We start from the raw sequence: 17,107 nt of genomic DNA on the forward strand, positions 1-17,107 counted from the left end.
TCACTGCACTGTACACCTGAAGCTGATGTTGTATAACATTGTATGTAAACTATAATTGAATATATATATGGGACGTGGAGTATAGTGTGGGAGTGGAGTCAAGGGATTTGTAATAGATATGTATGATATGGGAGGAGAGTGGGGCAACGGATTGGGGGAGGGAGGTTGTCACTTTAAGGGGTAAAAAGTATAACTATTGCACTGTGTTGTACAGCTGAAACTAATTTAAAAAATGTTTATTTCACAATAAATAAATAAATAAATATGGAGTAGAAAAGTTTAAGTGATAGTAAATCACTTAGCATTTAAGTTTAGAAGGGAACTGGAATAATAAGAAAGAAGTGTAGGAAGGTAGGTAGAAACCAGGTCATGGAGAGTCTTTGATGCTCAGTGGAATAGACTGAACTTATTCAATGGTGAGTCCCTGAAGAATTCTGAGCTAAGGGAGTTCATGTCCTGGCTTGCACTTTAGGAAGATTAAAATGTCAGCAGTATATATGCCAGATTGGAGTAAGTAGGTACTAGAATCAGGGAAGCTAGTTAGGAAACAATTTCATTGGTTAAGATAAGAGGCTGAATTGAAACAGTGGCAGTGGGACTGTAAAGAAAGAATGATCGTAACATTGAGAAGGTGGCATCAGCACCCAAAAGAAAAATGATGCCTGAAGCTTGGTTGGTGTCCTTGTGTCATAATAAGAAAGAGGAGATTTTAATTTATCTTTAAGAAACAGAAAGAATAGGTATGGGAAAACGAGAATGAACTCAAGTAGGAGGTCTTCAAAAGCAAGGAGTCTTCAAAAGCAAGTGAATATACTAGGTAGATCACTGAATTGAGTGAAAAAAGGCTACAATAACCAATAGAGACACATGGGGCCTATGTTGTAGTGCAGTGGTTCTAAAATGTGAGTGTGCATCAAAATCACCTGGAAGGCTTGTTAAAACACAGATTCCTGAAACCCGCTCTCACAGTCTCTTGTGGAAAGAAGACTGTATAAATCTAGGTATGTCCTGATCATTTGTATTTCTAACTGTTCCAAGGTTATACTGATGTTGTCAGTCAACACACTGGAGAATCTCTAATACTCTGCCCCAGCTATGTGTACCATTTATTAAACAACTCAGGGTGGCTTTTGTTTTCTTAAGTTCCTCAGGTGATTCCCAATGGGCAACCAGACTGAAAACCAGTAGTCAGAACTTCTGATATTTAAGAAGCTAAAAAATTGGATTTTATGTAATTTTTTTCTAATTTTTATAACATTGCATCATCCAAATAAAATGTGTGTGCTTCCAAGTTTGCCAGCCCAGCTCCATGACTAGATGTGATATCTAGCTTAGGTATAAAGAGGCAGTTGGAATGTAAGGCCGGGACCTGCAAGATAAGTTTGGATTGTGGCTATAGATTTGGGTATCATATGAACAAATCCAGCATCCAAATGAAAATCAGAAAGTTTTACATTGTCCAAATAAAGTGATTATTTTAAAAATCTCTTACTCTTTTCAGCCTTCCCCTATTTTTTCTTAAAGTACTTTGCTATATACAGAGGGTGCCAAAAAATGTATACACATTTTAAGAAAGGAAAAATACTGTATTAAAATTGTAATTCTCAATATATACTGAGAACAAAAAAAATGAATACAAGTCATGTATATAAATTTATTTGGCATCCCTGGTATGCAATTGTGAGTTATATCATCCAGATTAACTGGCCCAGAAGATGCCCTTATCTCCTTTTCATTATCTCCCCATATGTCACAAGATGAATTGAAATTTAGTGTTTTTCATTTATGTGTATAAACTTCACTTTTTAGCTCCATTAATACAGTTTGGTTTCCTGACATAGAATATTGCCCAGATCTCAATAATATGTCACAATACACAGATTTCTGGTAGAAGTATTAGAACTTGATCTTTGTAAAATAAGATTGGAGAAAGATTAGACAAATTGTGTATGTTTACTAAACTGTTTGTAGCAAAGCCATTTAGAAATAGATCTTCAAATTTGACTTTATATCTTTTTAAAATGCTAAGGCTTAATCATGTTGATAAAAGCACTTTTAAAATGATGGTAAAAAGATTTGGTAGTCATTGAGACATGTCTACAGATATTGTACAGCTCCAGGTGTTTCCTTTGATTTCTGTGTTTGATTTTTCATTAATAGAGAGCACTTACCCATAGTGATAGAGTCAAACTCCTGTACCCACTTTTCCCCCTGGATTAGGCTCATTTACTTTGGCTTGATTTTGAGGATGGGCTGATGCCAAGTGAAAAGAGTGACAATTCAACTGAACTTGAGAAGAGTGTGGAGAAGTTAATTCTTGAATCCAGAAAGAACAATGACAAAAACAACAGCCAACGCTCATGTAGACCTTACTGTGTCAGATACTGTGCGTTGCACATATTAACTCGTTCATCAAAACTAGCCTATGAGGGATGAAGACATTGAGGCTGAGAGTGGTGACTTGCCCAGGGTCAAGAAGCTAGTAAGTGGAAGGGTGGAGGTTTGAACTCTAGTCTACTTGAGTCAAAGCAAATATTCTTCACCAGTGTCCTACTGTATTCTTACTGTAGAGCAAGTACCACTCAGTTGAACATGTTTTCCTTGACACATAGATTATAAAATAAAATGAACACAATAGAAATCTCAAATTATCCGCTTCAATGTATCCATCTTGTCATACCCTTAATATTACATTTATCACTATTGGAGTCAAAGAAAACATTATTGTAAAATGAAGTGATGTGTTAAAAACCAGAGTTTATCTCCAGGCCTGCTATACACTCCCAATAGTAGATTAAACAAATAATGCATTTCTCTGGACCTTAGTTTTCTCACCTTAGAAAGATGGTCTACAAAATTCTTTAAGCTCCCAAGTCATGAATTAAACTTTATTTCTAAGATAAAATGGAAAAGGTAATATTATCTGGGAACTGTTTCTTACCCTGATTGCTATTGTCGGATAAAAAAGCTGTTGATAATTTTCCTTAATATGAACGTTTTTGTATGAAAAGTTTCTGATTATCTGGTATTTTAAAGGTATGGTTTAGTATAGGGTATGAAGTATATTTTAAGGGAGAGAAAGTTTTTGGTATATGTAAATTATACTATACATATTGCATTTGATAGAACAGTGTATAAATACATTTACATTCTGCACAAGATGAATCCTGTTTAGCATTTCAGACTGAGAGCTGGGAAAACAGTGCCCCTCCTACTGTTAATGACACTGGACAGTTAAACAGGGGGGTTCCGGGTGAAAAGAAATAACCTCCCTACCCAGTACATAGAAAACGAGTGGCTTGATGTGACACTGTCCAACTTATAAGATGTTCAGTTACACAGTAATTTGGGAATAGTTCTTTGTGCCTGGAAAGAAAAGAAATCGTCACTTGGAGGAATGTAAATGGAAGGAGATTTTATGTGGGTAAAAATTAAGGTTATTTTGCCACAGAATATAACAATACACTACACTGTCCTTGTAACAGTGGCCTGGAAATTGGTTTCAGGGAGGAAAGTAAATTTTCCTAAACTTGCTGTGTACTCTGTATTCCTTGCAAAGTCTATTCCTAGGGTCTATCATGATGCCTTGTACGCATTAGAGAGCCAAATGCTTGTGCTGTGAATGAATTGTAACTATATTTAATATTTTAATGCTGATATTAAGAAAGTGGGGTGCATACAGAGGAAGGCAGCAGGATGGGAAGACAGAGTCTTAAATTAAGTCCTATGAGGAAATGTTAAAAAATCTGGGAATATTAGATGACATTTTCAGGGAAATTAGAGAGCTGTTTTTGTGTAGCCAAAGAATTGAAATATATAAAAAAATTAGATTTGTTTCATATGACTTTAAGGGATAGAATAAGAAAAAAACGGCAGAATTTTCTCTGTAGGGGAAAAAGATTTGGAAGCAAATAAGGGAGAGCAATCTAAGCTGTCCAAATATGGCCTTGGGCTATTTAGGGAGGCCCTGAGAGCCTCTGAATTGTAGACCTGCTAAGAGAAAATAGATACAAGACAAAAGAGTGTTGTGGAGGGTGTCCCAGCATTAAATAGCCTCGAATTTATTAGTTGTTTTTTTTGTTGTTGTTTTTCATTTAAGGTCCATATAATTATGAGTCAGGCATTTGAGCTTAGGGCCCAGTGCTATGGGTAACAAAAAATGAATAAAATCTTAATTGAACAAAATAATTATTCTGATGAAACCTTGCTGTGTGAAGTTCATCAATTCTAATGCTAAGGGTTAGCACCTTGCAGTAGTGAAATAAGGGTGAGAAAGACTTCTTAAATTGTGGATGATGAGTATTAATCATGCATCTCCTTTCCCTTCATCATTGGCTCAGGAAAACAGACTCTGAAATGGAGATTAATAGGCTGTGACCTTGGGTAAAGCAACTCCCTTCAGCAGACCCTTGAAAACTGACAGCATGAGGAATTTCAGCCAGAAACTGAGGAATAAATTCTCCATTCCTTAGGGGGGGACCTGGGTTGCAGATGACAGTGTCCAAAGCAATTGTTTTATATAAAAATTTAGTTACATAAACTAAATTCAAATTGATAAATATTATGATTTGCAGAATGTAAGATGCTAAAGTCATTCTTTTCCAACCTACTTACATGGTCACAGCTATCCATGCTATTTAGGTTTGTCCTAATGTTGATATTTAAGGTAACGACCTTTTGACCCAGCTTCAAGTGGGATAATCTGATGATTAGGATTTGACATTTTTAACAATTTTCATCACGTCAATTACCAACTCTCTTTTTTTATGGTGGTTTTCAAGCTTGTGTAAGTTGCTTAATCCTGACAACTATTTGAAACAGAGGAAAATGTGACGGAACTGGAAGCCAGCCTGTAGTTACGGCTTCCTTTTCTGTTATTACAAATGTGTAATGTAGGATGGTGCCAGCATTGTGTAGCCACTTCCCCTCCTTCCAGGTTTTCCGCTAGCAAAAATATTTGACAGCACCCTCACCTGTCACAAAAAGAGCATTTGCAAATAAAAGAAGTAATACACACCAAGATTTGTAGAAGAAAAGTTATTGTGCTTGCTCAAAGATTCACTCTTACCTTTAATTATCAATTTTAGGTTTGATTCTGGGTTCTCTCACTTAGTAAATATGAAATATTGGGTAAATGTCTTGCCTTTTTTTATCCTGGATTTCCTCATCAATAAAATGCATGTAACATGGATTTCACGGGATTATTGTGAAAAATAAATGAAAGTGAATTAGTAAATGCTTGTGAGGCATAATGCATCATCGTATAGATGTTTTTTGATAAATGTCACAGCCCCTGTCTCCACTGAAGAAAGTGCTTCCTGGGGACTGAGAAATGGCCTAATTAAGAGTTTGACAGTCTAGTAACATGCAACATAATACTTGGGAATTACATGGGCACATAGGAAGAAAGGTAACTATTTAAGGAATTCTATTCCCTTTCTTTGACTTGGGGCCATCTTAACCTGGCCCCTCAGGAATTTCCCAAGTCCTGGGCTCTGTTCCGTGGCCACACTGAGCTCACTCACAGTCACACATGGCCACAGCTTCCACAATAATCATTGGCACTGGGAGCTCCATTGGAATAACTGGGCTATGAGCATCCAGTCTTTTTAGATACCCTCAGTCACATTAAATAGGGGACAATTTAGTTGCATCATAAGGTGCCTGGGTAGTCCGAGTTGTGTTCTAGCTATCTTTTGGGCCACTTAGAGACACAGTTCTCGTCATATTTGATAAATCAATTCTTTGGAATATAAAACCCTATACTAATAGATACTGTAAGTTCCCTAAAGAAAGCAGTTAAAATATAGTAAAATGAGAGCTCGACTGGATCTAAGACCTGGTCTTGCCCCTTCCAAGCTGGGCAATCATGGGTATATCAGTGTAACTTATTGAAAACTCTTTCATCATCGTGAAAGTGGCTTAATAATACTTACCTTATAAATGGTTTTGCATATTTATATACAAGAAAATGACATGACGTAAGCATTTGTAAGATACAAGAGTATAGTGATACTTACCAGAGGATATGCTTACTAGATGTGGAGCTCCAAGCACATAGAAGGTGCTTCTTTTCAAAGGGCGATTCCTTTACTGATTTCGGCAGAGCTCCCCACTGACTGCAAATGCAGTTTCCAAAAGAGAGTGGGAGGAGCACTTTCAGTTCTGTCTCTGGCTCGCTGGGAAAGTTATGCTTTAAAGGGAGAAGGGACAGTGACAGCATGCCCCGTTTCCTTGCCTAGAAAGGTAAGAATGTTCTGTGTGGAACCTCTTATACAGAACTTTCGACAGTGGTTAAGGACTGACACATCAGATCCTGTCAAGTTATGCTGGAGGAAGAACATTGGACAAAGACCATTGATATCATAACATTTCTGGGACTGGCTCAGAGCACACAGCTCTGACAAGAGCAGTTGCCACTGCAGGCAGGGCATTTGTTTCTGTATTTCTCTTTATATTATATGTCATTGATGCTGACCATCTTATCTCCACTGGCAAAGCACGAGGACTAGCATTTGAAATTATTAACAGAAATTGTCTAGGTATCTTTTTGTTTTTTCTTTCTTCTTTTTTCCCCTTAAATTTCCTTTCCTGTGAATTCTTGCACTGAAGAAAACATGAAAGGAGAGATTATCAGTCTCCAGGATGCCACAAAAGGAGACACATTATTTATGACTTTTAAATGGCAAATCCTGAAACTGCTTTGAGTCCTCAGGATAAAAGGTTGGTATTAGGTGTGACCTTTGATTTTAACGGTTTCAAGCCGAAACCTTCACTTTGGCCATTCAAATTGTACTGTAAATTTTTGGACCGTTTTACTGCAGTTTCAAGCACTGAGGGAAAAGGGGCAGGCAGACAGCAGCAAAAAGCATTTCTTGTCATCTACAGCCTTCAAAATAACAAGCTGCTTGAATTTAACCATTTTTCTCCCACACCATTGCTATATGACACATTTAAATACCATTTTTCCTGAAAGTAACTGACTGAGCTAAATCAGACCTTGACATTTTGTGGTAAATCTCTTCCCTGTTCCAGTGCTCAGTGTCCAAATCTATAATATGACGGTGTCAGTTTATATGACCAGTATATTTGTTTCTAACTCTCAATCTTATGATTGCATAACCTCCCTGTTTTCATTGTCTATGAAAGAAGAACTGTTAATCACGTCAACAGTCCAGCAGCTTGCCACCAAATAAGGGATGCAAAGACCATCAACTTGTCTGAGATCTCAGTATTTAATGGTAGGCCCTGCTGTGCACGTCTATATAAATGACAGCATTGCAACATGAAGAGGACGCATTTACAAAATAAGTTAGGCACAACAGAAGTTAAATTGCAAATACGTGTTGCTCGAGTTGCACAATGGGCTATTTGGGGGAACACCGTAGGCTGCCTAATGTTCCTGTGTCTAACGTGGGAGACTTCACTTTGAGGCAAGAGTCTGAACTTTTGTGTTTTCTTATTTCTTTTAAAATATGCAATTATATAGGGTTTATTATGTTCTTTGGAAGGCAAAAACGATTTTATGTTGTGGCTTTTTTTGAACATTTGGAAATTACCATGCTGCAAATCTTATCTTTTCAGTGGGATTTCTTTTGGAAATAGATTTCGTAGCATCCCTAACTCAGCTGTCATTGATTTCACATGTCCAGAACTGATCTTTTGTCCCCAAAACACTCAATCCACTGTCTTTTTTTTTCCTTTTTTTTTCAGTTAATGGTAAATACCTTCTAGTTGGTTAAAAAACAAACCAACCACGGTAAATCCTGAAATCATCCTTAACTACTCTCTTCTTTCATATTCCACATGTAATCTGTTAGGAAATTCTTGTGACTATTTTTTCAGACAGAAGCATCATCTGATGATTCTCACTTTTTCCGGTTTCTGCTCTGATCAAACCATCAGCAGCACTTCTCTGGAGTGTAATGGCCTACGAGCTGGTCTTCTGGCTTCTACCATTGGCCCCCTTGAAGCCGAATCCAAGCAGCAGCCGGCATATCCTTCCAAAATATGAGTCATCATAGCTTACCTCTGCTTTAAACTCAGTAATGTCTCCCCTTTGCACTGAAAGGCAAACATCGTTACAGTGGCCTTCTGGGATCTGATTCCTCACTGCCTTTCTGACCTCACCTCGCTATTGCTTTCCTCTTTGCTTATTTGTCTTCAGTCACCCTGGCCTCCTCTCTGAGCTTTGGCTTCTTCTACATTGAGGAACCTACAAATCTATTAAAATTGTAGCATCCCCCCAACATACACCAACACCTTATTTCTGTTTATATTTTTAATAGCACTTATTTCTTTCAATATAACATTTATTATGTTTACTGTCTCTTTTCCACTCTCTACCAGAGTAAGCCCTATGAGGACAGAGATTTTTTTTTTTTATCTTTCTCCCTTGCTATACCCCAATATGTAGAATAGCGCTTTGTTTAGAAATAATGACGAGTACTTATTTGGTTAATTCTATAATAGACACCAAGGAACACGCAGAAGTACTGCAATTGTCATTTATGTTTAGCTTCATAATGTCCTAGGTGTCTATGCAACTGTCCATTCTTTCATCTGTCATATGTGACTGTAGGGTTGACCTTTCCAGAATTTTATTAACATGATATATACAAGGTAATTCCCTTCTTAGAGCTCTCTCCAAAGCCATTTGTATCACCAGGTTTTCCCAGCTCTCTGTGAGCTCCAAAATTTATTTCTAGTGGTTCTTTCCCTAACCTTGGACAATTTCCTCTCACACATGCGCAGATCAATGCCATCCAAATGCCTAGGGGCCTGTGCAGAAATTTAGTTTTCTTCCTTCTCTCCGGTACTCTGCCCTGCAGTTATAGCAGCCTTCCTTGGCTCCCTGAACTCCAATTTCTGTTTCTTCAACTGGGTGAGTTTGTGAGCTGTCCCGGTTCTTCCTTTCTATACTGCTGCCTAGAAACTTCCTCCTGGAGCAATGGTAATGCTCACCATATTTGTTTCCATTCTCTCAAGGATCACAGTTGTTTACTGCGTGTTTCCCAGTATCTGAAAACCAATGTCTGGTTTTTGTTTGTTTCAGGTGGGAAGGTAAGTCTAATCACTGTTGCTCCAGCAGGGCCAAAACAGAAGCCCAGTGGAAAATTACTGAAGCCAATCGCTCTCTCTTGGTTTTTTATTTATTTATTCAATTCCCTTTAAATAAAAAAGCATATAAGTGACTCTGGTAAATGGCATATAACAATATGACTAATTTTCACATGTAGGACCTGCAAGTGATCAGCAGAAAAGCAATACATTATAAGTCAGAGGGTTTGATTTCTAGCTCCATCAGGTTCAATTGTTTGACCTTGGGCAGGTCATTCTGAGTTTTAATTCCGTCATCTGTTTACATGGGAATAGAAGTCCTACAGCTTTATCACAAGTTATATCAAGGATTAAATGTGGTCATGAATAGAAAAATTTCTGTGTCTAAAATCCTATACTAGATGAGAGGATATTCTTATTTTCATCACCATTATCTGTCAAGCCAGAAAACAGAATGATAGAACATTTCTCCTTAATTCATTTTGTGCATGCTCATTCTGATCATTTATATAGGCAAGTTTACATTCTATTCTGATATAACGTGTGTCAGTTACGATTGATTTTTCACTTAAATATAACAACAAAAATTCATAACACTGGTGGTTTAAACAAGATAGACATTTATTTCTGTTACATAAAGGAGATCTGAATGTACAAAGTCATAGCTGGTATAGGATTTTCAGAGGATATTGGGGACCCTGGTTTCTGTTTTTCTGCTTTTTCAGCTTTCATCACCTCTTGATTCAAGTTAGCTACGGGACTTTTAGCCATTACATCTGTGTTCCATGGTGGCAGCAAGAAGAAGCAGAGGATAGCAAAATATTTCCCTCCAAGACAAATCAGCTAATTTTAATCATATTTTCTCAGAGTCCCACAACATACTTTTATTTCCATCTTATTAGCTCTAATGTAGACAGATAGCCACATATAGCTACAAAGAAGGTTGGTAAAAGATTTATTTTATTTTTAAATAATGTACCTATTTAAAAATATGTATTTTGTTACCATAGAAAAAATAAGAATGAACGTTGAGAGGCAACTTACAGCTTCTGCCACATAACTTTTCTTATGCAACAAAAGAGTCTCTGAACTCATTCAGTATAAAACTTTTCATAAGGCATGCTGTATGCTTACACTTGCTGTATGCACAGTGAGACATTCATAGACAAACAGCTAAGTTAGGTTAGTCCTAAGACGGTTCTGAAGAGGTTTCACAGCAATGTTTTGAGCTGTGGTGCTTGAAATCTTTGGGATGCGTTCTGCGGAATATCATGACACACATTGTTCTCATCTTAGGAAATAGCTATTTTATAAATTGCATCTAAACATTTTTGTAAATCAGATTCCTTTCCCTACTGATCAACACTAACTTCAAAAGTTTTATTTTCATTCCATGATGATTTTTAATAAGAACTCTTGAAACTATATCTTTAAGATTTTCTTAACTTTCTCCACCTCTGACTAGCAGCTAATGACCTGTAAAGGGTTGCCTAAGTGCACTAAGAAATTTACTATTTAAAGGAACTCTGGGATCCCAAAGTGAAGCCTTTTTGTAAAGCGAGGAGTGTTTTTGCCGTGGAAGTAATTACCCTGTAACTTATCTGGCCTTAAGTGGGCTTTTCCTATGTTTAGTTCTGAGTGTGGTTTGCACTGGCTGTCCCACGGGCACCTCACCTTCAGCATGTCTAAACTGGTGCCACAGAGCCCAGTCAGGAGACTATTGCTGTGAGTCTCAACACCAGTTTCTCTCCACTCTAATTCATCAGCCATTCTGATGCCAGAGAAACAATTCCTAAAAAACAAATGCACTCATTTCACTACCCTGCTAGAAACCTCTGCTGGATTCCCATTGCCTGCTGGGTACATGCCAAGCCCTCTAGCAGAGCGTTGATGGACCTTGACATTTTGGCCCCACCTGTTCTTCCAGCAACATCTCCTGCCATTCCCCTACATGCCATATGCTCTGGCCATGCCTCACTTCTCCCCCACTCTCCACATATACCAAACATGTCACATTTCTCTGCATTGCTTTTGGCTCTGCCTGGATTGCTCTGTGTCCAACACATTTTCTACCTGAAGGATTTCTCCTCTGCGTGCCTCAGCTATAATAGCTCTATTGCAGCTCCCCAAAGAAAGTCACTCATCTGTCTCTTTGTTACCATAGCAATCTGTTCATGTCTGAGAGGACTAGTTACATTTTATTGTAATTATCTCTCTACTTCTGTCTCCACAACTAGACTTTAAGTTCAGGAGCCATGACATAAGAAAGCTTTCTATGTTGGGGGAGGGTAACATTCAGATGTTTACGAAATCCCAGATACTATAGATTTTACAGATAATATACCATTAAAGCCTCTCATACTATTATAAAGTGTTATTTCCATTTCACTGATGAATAAACAGATGTTCAAAAATGCTAAGGAGGTTTTTTTACAGCCACATTGCCAGTAAAACCTATAGCCTGGGTTTAAACCCATGTTTGATGCCAAACCTAGAAATTTGTTTTTCTTAATATTACATGCTCCACCCTCAGAATTTAGCACCATGATTGATGTCTAACACATGAAAAAAAGGTATGAAATTGAGTTTAGGCTGTCTGCAAAAACTGTATTCACCCTCGGAAGATAAGATTTTCCATCACTGAGGTTAGTTTAAAGGAAGCTCTAGAGGCAGTTTCCAAAGGGACCTTCCATGAGTGTTTAGAGTCAGGGCAGTGCTTGCGAGTTAGATGTGGCTACCCTTTCAATTAAACATTAAATTATTATTTCATTTTCCCCACCAAGTGTCCATTTCAACAGCAACCTGGCAGATTTTTCAAAATGAAGAAATAAAATGAACTGATGAGCTCCCCGTTGTTTACCCTACCTTACTGAAATGTTTTGTTTGTTAAGTTTATTTTTTAAGCATACCATAAAGATTAATGATATGTGATATCATTACATGATAAAGATTTAGGATAATGGCTTGGAAACATTTACTTACTAGTGTAGATCGACATTGACCACTGTTAAAAATGGACCAAAAGACATAAAGAAGTGCAGCCATAGTTCTTATATAATTGAGTAGCCTTAACTTGGTGGACATAAACATGAAACATATTAATGTTATGTTCTGCTTTGTTCTTCCTGCCACTACTTTTAACTTGGTCAAATCGCCCTTTCCTGCTTCTTGATGACATGCTGGGTAGATTCTATGATTCTCCAACCACTTGGTCCATTTTAGTATAAAACTAGTCTCATGTCTGATTTCAGCCTATTGTTCTTCTGGTTTGGAGACTGAAACGAAGATCCTTCGCTTTATGGAGTAGAGTAAAAGAGGGTTCTGTACAGTAACTTCTCCATTTACCTTTTCTGGGCCTAGAGCCTTTGGGTTTTCAGGCAAGGGGGAAAGGAAAGGGAAGGCAGAGAACTCCTTATGACTAGACACAGGAAGATAGGAGTGTGGTGTCCCTGGCATTGTTCTGGATTGGCCTGCTTGTGCCTGCTGCAAGGCCTGCTTCAAATAATGTGGTGGTCTCCACAGAAGCAATATGCATGGTTTTCTTGGAGTAATGTTCACTTTCCTGGGATCCTTTTAGAGGGCCAACTATGTTTCCTATTGACCACGTCAGTGACATACAATCATAACAACTTCCCTGGGTAGAGCATCCCGTTTTTTGCCCACAGCCAACTAGACCTTCAACACGTAGAGCCAGGGGGAATCTAGGGGTCTTTTTCCATGTCCTCCAAGGGATGCAGAGACGGGGTTGAAGCAGCTGTCACCCTTATATTCTTTCCTTACACACAACACTCCTGCATGGTCTCCTCCATGATCTATTCTAGCAGATAACCTGATTTTCAAGTCTCTGCATCAGAAGTGAGCACCACTTTCTATACTCTAATAGGCTCCACACATCAGATGACACAAGTGACATTCTTCTAAGAACTCTGGAATCACTCCCTACTTTAGCTACACTGTCAGAACAGGAGTACTTATTTGCTCCGTTTTACAAGCATCCAGAGAATTAGATGCCAACCTCTCCTTGGCAGGAACTCAAGATGTATGAGTGATACTGTCTGAGCCTCCGTCATTTGGCTTCAGGGAGCAGAGATATTCTCCTTCCCTAACGCACAAGGAGGGAAGGCAGTGGATTATGTCCATGAACGCTGTGCGTTCCCCAAAAGGCTTAGCTCCAAGAAAACATTCTCCTAGCTCTAGTCTTTCTCTTATATTAGCATGGGAGGAAAAGGTGAGGCAGTGGTTGGTGGTGAGTTGGTGGTAATTCTTCATCTCTTAGTATGTGCTGTAAAGGGTTTGTGGCTCTAATTCTATGAAGCTATTTAGAATGTGGTGCGTAACACTGAGTGTTTTCATCTTGGATGTAGCTACAATTCTGGCACCACACAAAAATCCAATCAACAATCTGTTATATTAGGTTTTCTAAATTAGATTAAATTAATTATTTTTCTAACAACTGTCATAATAAGTCTGCCCAAAAGATAATACAAAATGCTCTTGCCACTGCCCGCTTCTAGGCTGCATCTGTGTTGGGACTAAGGAGAAGCTCAGGCTAAGAATAGCAGTAACTATCTCCAACCAAGAGAAATGCAGACGGTAACGAAGCAAAGTTGTATGCACTTCTTCTGAAGAGTGATAGGAAGTCCGAGTTAAAATCTAAAGAACAGTGAACACTTGATAGTATGGAGCCTAGGTAAAAGACAACAGCCTGACGTTACAAGTTATTAAAAGGCAGTATGTTTATCCAAGTAGAACATGGCACTTCATAATTCTAGCTCCAGGAAAGTGTCATTAGTTTCTCTTACTTTAAAGCTGAACTGCCCAATGTGGTAGACACTAGGCACTTATGACTATTTAAATTTAAATATTAATTAAATAGGATGAAATAACATTAAAATTTAGTGTCTCAGTCATAAACACATTTCAAGTGCTCAGTAATCACACAGGGCTTGTGGCTACAGTATTAGACATTGCAGAAATAGACCATTTGCATCATTGCAGAAAGTTCTATTGAAGAGCATTGCACGTTGAGATTCTTACTTGTTAGGCGATGAGGAAAATGGAATTCTCCTTCATCTATATGTGCGGAGCTGCTAATGTGTGGCTAAAAGACGAGCAACAGTTGACATGGACTAGATGGATACCTTTTCAAGGTTTTTTTTTCTAACTTAGTTTTTGGGCGGCCTTGGTCTGACACCTCAACTAATTGAAAAGTGAAAATTCCCACCTATTAATGGTTGATAATTTGGATCAAACAAATTATAAATAATCAATTTGTTAAATTGGCTTTATTAACTCTTTGATGAATTATTCAAATCAGTTGACTGACATTACCATTTCTTTTTGGCCACATAAAGTCCTGGCTGTAATTTTCTAGAAGTATAGTTAGTTATTCAGGGAAGGCTGATAAACTCCTAACATTAAAATCGTAGTTAAGAATATAAACTGACTCATGTATTAGAACAGCTTAAGCTATTTTATATGCAGTATGATCTGCATCCTTAGACATATAGACATGTGATATTTACAGAAAAGTTCGCATTGGTCTTCCAAGTCTCAATTTTGTTGACACTTTATAAAGCTGTGTGCAAATGATGGAAAATGAAGTTGTACCTCATTAGTCAATCTTACATAATTTGAATTACTTTTCACTAGATAAGATTTTGTTTGGAAAGATAGTCAGGCTAGGGCACAGTGAAAAACAGGTTATAGGACAAATACATGTAAAATTACAACTTACTAGGGAAGAAAATCCCCAGTTAGTCCTACTAGTCATCTAGACCAAAGAAAAACTTTATTTTTACCTAGTACACATGTACCTGCACACACACACATACGAGTATGGGTAGGTAAAGTTTTTTTTAAACATTTGTTTAAAAAGATCCAAACAACTGTCTTAAATAACCTTTTTCCCCCTAATTACATGGACCAATTTAAAAAATAATAATAAAGACTGGCCGAGTGGCGCATTGGTTAGGAGTCGTTGGCTTGGAACACCAGCTCTGAGCAGCAGGGCCCTGATTCGGATCCCACATATGCGGGCCAGTGACACTGCCCTCTACAGCTAAGATGGTGAACAACAGCTCGACCTGGAGCTGGGCTGCGGTGAGTGCGGGTGACGGCTTAGGCTGCAGTGGGGCTGGCCAGCAGCAGGTGTGCTCTTTTGTGAGCTGCCATGAGCCGCCGTGAGCGGCTGTCCAATGGCCGGAAAGCAACTGCCTCACCCGGGAAGAACGCAATCATAATACCAACACGGGCCAGTGAAGCGACGTCCTCTACAACTTGACTGAAGAACAAAAGGACAGCAACTTGTCTGTTCCCCTTCCCTGATTCCCCAACGCTGTTCCCTCCCTCAATTCCCCAATAAAATATTTAATAATAATAATAATAATAATAATAATAATAGCTGAATCAGTGAAATATTTTAGCATGGTATTGTCACCATCAAGCATCAATTAGCAGCTGGGCATTCCCATTTTCCTTCACTGAAGGAGGAAACACTAGAATAATGATAAATTCTTAGCTTTATTACTTTTTCAAATTTTGCTTATCAGCGCCATGCAGATAATGGCTCCCCATGTTATAGCACTTTGTAACTTCCAAATTTACATAGGCAGAATGATGGAGCTCCCTTCACTTTATTCTAATAATGTGGTCTTCTGCTCACCTTTAGATATGAGCCAGCTTAAATATTTTCTTGATTTTTACTTCCAATTGAAAAAACAAGTTGTCAGCAGGAAAAATAAAATCCCATTCCCCATTTTAATATTTTCCTCAGTGTTCTAGAAAATCAGCAAGACTTCAAGCGTTTCAATAAAGATAGCATCTTTGCCCACATTACTTAGTGGGAACAGGCACATATCAAATCTATGTCGAAGACCAGACAGAGAATTTGTTTCAACATTAAAGGCTTGATTTTTTAGAGCAGTTTTAGGTTCACAGAAAAATTAAGAGGAAGGTACAGAGATTTCCCGTATACCCCCTGCCACACATGGATAGCCTCCCCCATTATCAATACCCCCCACCAGAGTGGTACATTTGTTACTTACACTGACACCTACAATCATCCAAAGTACATAGTTTACATTATGTTTCACTGGTGGTATTGTACTTCCTATGGGTTTAAACAAATGCATAATGATGCATATCATCCGTCATTATAGCCTCGCGCACAGTGCTTTCACTGACCTAAAAATCCTATGTGCTCTAATTATTCATTCTTTCCCCTCCCAAACCTGGCAGCCGCTGATCTCTTTACTGTCTCCATAGTTTTGCCTTTTTCAGAATGGCATGTACTTGCAGTCGTATAGTATGTAGCTTTTCAAGATTGGCTTCTTTCACTTTGTTATATGCATTTAAGGCTTCTCCATATCCTTTTATGGCTTGATAGCTCATTTATTTTTAGTGCTGAATAATATTCCATTGTTGGAATGTACCAGAGTTTATTTATCTGTTCACCTACTGAAGGATATCCTGGTTGATTCCAAGTTTTGGAAGCTTTATGAATACAACTGCCATAAACATCCTAGTGCAGGTTTTTGTGTGGACAGAAGTTTTCACTTCCTTTGGTAAAGACCAAGTTGGGCGATTGCTGGGCTGTATGGTAAGCATACAGTCTAACTTTGTAAGAAACCACAAAACCGTCTTTCAATGTAACTGTACCATTTTGAATGAGATGAGATGAAATGAATGAGAATTCCTATTGCTACACATCCTTGCCAGCATTTGGTGTTGTCGGTGTTCCAGATTTGGGCCATTCTAATAGGTGTTTAATGATATCGCATTGTTGTTTTAATTTGCATTTTCCTGATGTGATGTGGAGCATCTTTTATATGCTTATTTGCCATGTGTGTATCTTCTTTGTTGCAGTGTCTATTAAAGCCTGGCCCTTTTTTTTTTTTAATCAGTTGTTCAGTGTTAAGAGTTCTTTGTGTATTTTGGATAAGACTCCTTTGTCAGGTGTGTCTTTTGCAAATATTTTATCTCATTTTATGGCTTGTCTTGTCCTTCTCTTGATACTGTATTTTGCAGAGCAGAAGTTTTTCATTTT

The 17,107-nt window shown here is 38.0% G+C and overlaps 1 protein-coding gene and 1 pseudogene across 3 annotated transcripts in view; both read left to right on the forward strand.

Annotated features, from left to right (window-relative positions):
• The window catches only part of FGF12 (fibroblast growth factor 12), a 363,040-nt gene that overhangs the window by 290,771 nt on the left and 55,162 nt on the right, over positions 1–17,107 (forward strand). The gene's annotated exons all lie outside the window — the stretch shown is intronic.
• The window catches only part of LOC109375011 (60S ribosomal protein L34 pseudogene), a 41,583-nt pseudogene continuing 26,901 nt past the window's right edge, over positions 2,426–17,107 (forward strand). Inside the window, exon 1 of the transcript XR_002122503.1 lies at positions 2,426–2,482. The product of XR_002122503.1 is annotated as a 60S ribosomal protein L34 pseudogene (transcript). The remainder of the gene's footprint in view (positions 2,483–17,107) is intronic.

This window comes from Hipposideros armiger, unplaced genomic scaffold (assembly GCF_001890085.2).
Source record: "Hipposideros armiger isolate ML-2016 unplaced genomic scaffold, ASM189008v1 scaffold_891, whole genome shotgun sequence".
In the NCBI taxonomy this organism is placed as follows: Eukaryota; Metazoa; Chordata; class Mammalia; order Chiroptera; family Hipposideridae; genus Hipposideros; species Hipposideros armiger.